The 7,380-nt window shown below is 36.0% G+C and overlaps 1 long non-coding RNA gene across 1 annotated transcript; it reads right to left on the minus strand.

The window, feature by feature from the left end:
• Positions 1 to 622: 622 nt before the first annotated feature.
• LOC104886814 (uncharacterized) lies at positions 623 to 5,190 on the minus strand. Its single transcript, XR_789262.4, has 8 exons — positions 4,632 to 5,190; positions 3,697 to 3,758; positions 2,542 to 3,027; positions 2,193 to 2,465; positions 1,716 to 2,094; positions 1,248 to 1,353; positions 1,100 to 1,154; positions 623 to 1,006 (listed from the first exon to the last, which is right to left on the minus strand). It is a non-coding gene; the product is annotated as an uncharacterized LOC104886814 (long non-coding RNA).
• Between the last annotated feature and the right edge of the window lie 2,190 nt (positions 5,191 to 7,380).

Below are 7,380 nucleotides of genomic sequence, written 5' to 3' on the forward strand. Positions count from 1 at the left end.
TTATTGTTGTTTGTTATTCTTGTCTTCATTTTTTCTCAATCATGAATTATAGGTTAATTATTGATTTTGCTTTAGTTATTTCAACTATGAGGTGGTGTCTTTTCTAGGACAAAGTGAGAGAAGCCATGTTTATACTATGTTTTTTTATACTTTGAAATTGATTGATTTATAGATTAGAGTCGTGAGTAATTCCAATTGATAAATTTTAATAGTTTGATTCTTGTAATTCGCTAATATCAAGATTTAATTTGCTAATAGGTATTAGAATTGAAAGATCATATTCTTAGAGGCTTCATTACAATTGATAATTTTTAATATGCTAGTGATCATACTGCATAGGTTGAATTGAAAGTGTTAATACCCGACCGAAGGATTAACAATTTCTTTAGTTACTCACCCTCTAATTTATTTGTTATTGAATTAATTGGTATTCCTTGAATGGTATGAGCATGGTCGACCGAACGTATGCCCTATACTTTTAATTTATTGATTAAACCAACATTTTCATATTACTTGCTTCTAGTTTAGTTATTAGTTAAATCAAACATTCGTTTTTCTGAGATAGTTTATTATAATTAAGTGGAAAACGATAAAAATCCTCTCCCTGTGGGATTGATCCGTATTTACTAAGTCTCTTCTGACAACAGACACCGTGCACTTGCAGTATTACTTTTTAAAATCATCAATAAACATGAAAATCCAATATCGGCCCTAAATCACATACATTTACCCAAAATGGGTCTTAAATGATGTGAATATAGTTTACTTGACTCTAATGGTTCTATATGTACTTCTTATAAGTATATATGACCTAACATATGGCTAAATGCGGGAAAGTAAAAAAAATTGAGTTTACTAGGCCAAAAATCGGCCCTAAATTGAGCTACTTATGAGTTATGTATAGTAACTTCTCAAGATCCTCGTCATCCTTGCAACTTGAGATTATATTGAACATGAACCTCAACAAATAGTAGCCGCACTTGATTCCCCCGATTAGTTGAACACACTAATTATAGAATTACATCAAAAAAAATCATGTAAGAAATATACATGTTTGTTTTTGGTAAAAGAAAGAAGTAACTTAAGTAATATGTATTACCTTCATTGCTTTCCATTGAGGAACTTTTCCTGTTCTCTCGAATTTCTTTAAAGAACTGTAGTTATGTTAATTTCATGTGAGAAGTGGGCAAATAATGAAATTAGTGAAACATGTTATGCTAATAAGCATATTTAAGTAATAAACCTACCTATATATATGCATGATTTGAGGAGTAATGATCGATCTTGAGATGCATAATAAAACTGATATACAGTATTATTTGAAGGACAATCACAAGGAGCGACCAATGGAGACTAAAATCCAAAAAAGTTAGGAAGAAATCATGTGAGTGATTGTATTGTATAATAATTAAGTGGTAAAAATGGATACAAGGTCAAGAACTATACTCTTCAAAACAAGAGGCAAATATGAACTTATGTTGTGCACATTTAGCTGTTTTGAGACATACCCAAATATAATCCTTAACCTCAGTTGTGTTTTGCAAACAATTGTTAGCTTGGACGAAATTTGGACATAACCACCCAAACTGACTGCGTCCACAAGGATCATATTGGAGTAATATTCAAAGCACAACCAAGTACGTAACATAGCAGATAGATTATAAGATATTGCAAAGGAAGTTGATACATTTCATAAGTATAAATGTTATATATACCTCATGAAGGCTTGAATCAAGGAAACATTCAACATCTCTCCACAAAGGAACTCAACATCAACCTTAGACACCCATGTCAATGTTTCCTCATGGTAGTTGAATTTCGTGGTACCCAACTTCACCTCCACAAGTGTATCATCTGGCATATCACGCACATTTGCATGTAGCCATAAGCATGCCTTAGTGAGACACTGAAGCGTTAGTTTCTCAATCCAAGTATCTTTATAGGGGTTTTGTTGGCGACTTGAACCTTTGGAGTCTTGCATTCCTTTACCCGAAATGGCCTTCTTTGGCCTGCTTGAACCTTTCTTCTCTTTCGCCTTTTCTAGAGGAGTGAGTCTGCCTTGCTTTCCTTGGGCTTATTTATTTTCTCCAAAAGCTATTAATTCAAAGGCAAAAACATTCAACTTAGTTAGTTAATACTTAATAGGTATGAAATAAATCAATATGAATATGGATTTTAGTTGCTTCTTTTACCTCGTCTGGAAACCTCACCCATGCCGATGGCCACAACACATAACCACCACGAGCATCGATTAAGACATTTATATCAACTGATGGTTTAGGCAACGGAAGAGCAAAGTATTCGTAACCAGGAGTGATGGTGACTACACTAACCGCCAAGTGCTCATTGTCCACATACTCGTGATGGACTATTGCTCGTTCACTTCGTGGTTGTGCATTTCCTTCATCCACCACAATCAAACCCTCATCTTTTACATCCATTTAAAGCTGGCAAAGCGTTTCTTACTTCAAAAAGTAAATGAATTGAGGTTAGTTTATATTACTAATTAGTTTTAAAAATTATAAGAAGGATAATAGTTACTTCTAACTCAAGTATAATAGATGGTGTTGATTTTGGTGTGTTAGGATGGCTAGCTTTGTCCTCCAAAGGACAGTCCAGTTTAGGTAGACGTATCATCAGTATACCAAACTGTGGAAGGACCGCGTTGGAACTTTATGTGATTTTATCCGACACTTTCTCTGTGACTTCCTCCGTAATCTTCTCCAGAATAACCTGTAACGCCCCGACCTCTAAGCATCCTTAATAAGTTAACTAAAGAGTCGTTAGCAACGGAACCTAGAAGGTCAGTGCGTTACCGCCGTACTTCCCGATCGGAAAGCACAAGGCTAACATAAATTCATAACTTAAACATATTATAACTTAGCAGCATAATTATCCATTTAATAAAACTAAAGTTGAAACTTAACAACTAACATAGTTTTGACATAACTAAATCATAAGTGCTTTAAGAAAGCTAAAACTAAACAACTCCTCACAGCTACGCCATTCCGTTTTCATCATCAGTACCTAAAACAGAAAACAAAACGTCATGAGCCGACGTTCAGTAACATACTACTCTAACATCGTAAAACATTTCAAATCATTTTGTTAGCAAACGGGGAGGAGAGAAATAGTAAAACTATTTCGTAAACATGTCATTTACTCGAGAACATAAAACATTACCATCATCCTTTATCATGTTAATTCTCATCATATATCTTTTAATTACGTAACTTGACTAGTACATCATAGGGGACGTCTCCCATTACATAACAGTCAAGCGGTCACATCATAAGTGACACTTGCGGTGCCCGTATCATTTAAACAGTCAGGCGGTCGCAACATAGGACACTTGCGGTGCCCGTATCATAAAACAGTCAGGCGGTCACAACATAGGCGACACTTGTGGAGCCTGTATCATACTGCCTAGAACCATCTTTCACTGTACTTTATCATGTTTTGTCTTTTTTATGTATCATAATTACATTACATAATCGTAATCGTAACCACAAAACGTAATCATAACATATGCATAGTCGTATTTTCATAATTCCATGAAATACTTTCATTAGCATCAAAACTCATCATATTCATAAAAACATTTTATATCCCACAATCCATACATCAACAACATCGTGCGAAAATATCATAAAACATCATTAGAAAGGGGTTGTGGGTGTTAGCAGTAGACGTTACCTGGGACCGTAGTTACGTTTTCTTGAGAGCCGAGGGAGGCTGGTAATATTCCTTCCTTTAATCTAATAAAGAATTGGATAATGAAATTTATTACAATTTAATTAAACGTTGCGTTTTTTTTTCTTAAACATTCTTTCATTAGGCCGTGAGATTACACATAAAATATTTCAAACCTTCGAGTTATCCTTAACCATAAACAATCTTAGTTTTATCTTATAGTTTATACTATAACTTCTAACAACTCATTATTTCCTTAATCACTAAACTTGAATTATTATTATTATTATTATTATTATTATTATTATTATTATTATTATTATTATTATTATTATTATTATTATTAATCTAATGACCACGAATATATTATACTACTTATGAACTAAATATAAAGTCATTTATACAAACTAAAGTGTTCCCAATATTCATAAAATTCAGATTATATGAACTAAGAGTTAATTAATTTAACATAATATTTTTAACTAATCCTCAACATAATTATTAACCCAAATAGTTAAAGGTTTAATCTAAACCAAGTGATTTAATTGAATCCAACAATAAGTCCACTTAAGCCCAATATAATAAAGCAACAAGATTAACTTAGGTGACTTAACTGAGTAAACTAGATTCTAAGCCCAAAACTATGTTTAACTTAAGAAATTAAACTAACATGGCCTTACAAGGTACTAAATCAGTTTTAATTTAACTCCATTAGCCCAACTATTATTAAGTAGCTTAACTAACACTATATAAAAAATTATATTTTAGCCCAACTAATACACATGCAAGTATGCAACAATTGCATTGGTTTAACTAAACAAATTTGGGCCTAATTTAACTAGTTTACAATAGTGAACTTGGGCTAACTTTAAAGTTAAAGTTCAGAATTTAGGGGGGGGGGGGGGGACTAGTTTATAAATGTGTGGGTTTTCTTTTACCTCTGCTACTTAGAGCAGGGACGACACAGCAGGGAACGAAAGGAGCTCCGGCTGCGGTCGCGTCTGGTTGACTTGCAGGCCGCAGCACGGGAGGTCAGCGGCGTTCGTCGGTGCAACGCACAAGTCCAAGCGACGGCAGCAGAAGGGCAGAGCAGCGAGTACGACCGAAACAGGGGAGCGTCGAGCAAGACTGGTGTTGGTGGCACCACGTGCAGTGCAGCTTCGGTGAAGGACTGTCGTGGGTTCGTTGGTCAGGGGGTGGTGGTGCGCAAAAGGTGGTGCACAGTGGTGGTGGTGTGGTGGTGCCGTGAGAAGAGGAGGAGTGAGAGGAGAAAAATTTTGTGATTTTTTGTGGTTTGAATTTCTGATTTCAAAGCTTAGTTCCTCTGTGTATTTATAGGCAAATGTTTGGAGGGAAAAATGGAGGTGGTAGATGATGAATGGTGGTTCAAATAGGGGAGATTAGAGTAGGATGAAAAAATCGATTGACCGTGGTCTTGTTAGGGGGGTTTCCTCCTATTTATTTTTTTTATTTTTTTTCATTGATTTTCTTTTGTTATTTTATAAGTTACTACTCACTAGTTGTCATTAGTAATTCTACTCCTCACTTATAATATTTCATACAATTAGTTAGTTTATTTAAAAGCTCAAAAATAAATCATAGTTAGACTTACTTAACTAAAACAATTATTAAGTGAACGATTTAACTTTCCTAATTATTTTATCAAATATGTTTAAAATTTTGGGATATTACATATCTTGTGTAATAGCTTCTATATCACGTGGTGCGGAAACATTAGAGCGTGATTTTGTACCCGCATAAGAATCTTTAGCATGGTCCTTTCCAAAAGTCTCATAAAGAACATCTTTGTTGCCTTCGGGAGTGAACTCGCCGCTAACCTCTTTTTGCTTGACCCCATCTATATAGATTATAGAACTACAAGTGTAAGTATAAAAAGTAATAAATTAACAAGGGGAGTTGTGCAAAGGGGGAGGGGACTGTGTAAGTGAATGTCATTTCGGGTCGATTTCAGCTTTTCAAGCTCAATTTCTTTAATTTATCACTTTTAGCCTCATTTTAAGTCATTTATAGGTCTTATTAGTATATGTATCACCATTAAATTCACTTAAAGTTGGGTCACATAATTTTAAAGACATTTCGGGTAGGTTAATGTTGTTTCCGATCGAATAATGGCTTGTGCAGGGAGGACTGTGCAAGGGGGTGGGCCGCAAGGGTGGGGCAGCAAGGGGAGGGGGGTCTACAGGGGGTAACAAGGGGGGCAGGGAATAGCAGGGGAAGCGGGACTATAAAGGGGTACAATAGGGGGTTTGCAGGGGGTAGTAGGATGGGTGGTCTGCTAAGGGTAGCATGGTGAGGGAGATTTGCTGGGGGTGGCAGTGCAAGGGGGTGTATGCAAATATTTTCCGAATCATCTTTTAATTGGTTACTTTTATAAGCATATACATTGGTTTTATCTTTTGCAAAATGGATTTATTAGATTGTCGTGTAACAAATACATAGAGCAAAAAAATAAGGCGGGGGAGCAAAAAGAAAAGCGGGGGGAGCAATTTAAAAGGAGTGTAATTACTTACAACGACATTGGCTATCTTCATGGTCCCCGAATCTAAAATGGTCATTTTATTGTTTGAATCACGCCTATGCATGGAGCACCACTAATCAGAGACACGGTCAACTTTGACATATGCAGCCTTTGAGGAAGAAGATATCGTTGTAGATGCATCAATAGAAGGGTAAAATTTATCGTCAATCCACACCCATCTCGATCTCGCATAAGTGTAGGAACCCATATGATGGTAGTGGTTCCTCTTTCTTCAATTGTATGCATTTTTCTCACGCTTAGCCTATAAAATCACATGGTTAGTTTGAAAACACATCTAATTGTATTAAAAGTAAATATGCAAAGTCGAATATAGCTTAAAGCACAATACTTACCACCATGTCCGGTATGGTATTTTGGGCAACGAATGGCTCCCAATCTTCTCGTTTTATATGTGAACAAATCTGATAAGGCATGGTATCCGGTTGTCGTGGCTCTTCCTCTCCCCCGTCCTTTTCTGTTTCTTTCGTCTCATTTTGCTTTGATTTTTGAATTTTCCTCCTCTTTACATTCCTCTTTCTCCGTTTCGTGATCCACCCTCTAACTAGTTACAATAAGAACTATGCATTACATTACATGCGACTAAAAGTGAGAAAATAAGTCAAATGACCTTGAAGAGCCGAAAGCTGGAATCGGAACTTAAGAAGTCGAGCCTATTGTTTACTTTTGCCACTTTCCTATGAAGTTTTAACCATATCCCTTCCCCATAATCTGCACGAATGTAATTCGTCGCTAACTCCACATCACTCACATTGAAGTTGGGAATGGTGAAAGGCGGGGTGTCTTCAAACGCATCATACTCATCCTCATCCTGAACATCACGAACTCCAAATATACTTCTTTTACCCGTGACAACAATTGACCACTTGTTATCAGAAGGGTCAGTTACGTAGAATACTTGCTTAACTTGTGATGCAAGCACGAATGGCTATTCACTATCATGCAATCAACCCAAGTCTACAAGAGTAAATTCACAAGGGTCTGTTTTCTTATGTAGCACCGATTATAATCAACCCACTTGCATTGAAATAAGCAGACCGTAAAACCAGAGTAGTCAAGCTCTCATATATCTTGAACCCGCCCATAGTATAACAATCTAGCATCAATAGGAGACTTGTCTTTGACACTTG

Source organism: Beta vulgaris, chromosome 2, assembly GCF_026745355.1.
Source record: "Beta vulgaris subsp. vulgaris cultivar EL10 chromosome 2, EL10.2, whole genome shotgun sequence".
NCBI classification, from domain to species: domain Eukaryota; kingdom Viridiplantae; phylum Streptophyta; class Magnoliopsida; order Caryophyllales; family Amaranthaceae; genus Beta; species Beta vulgaris.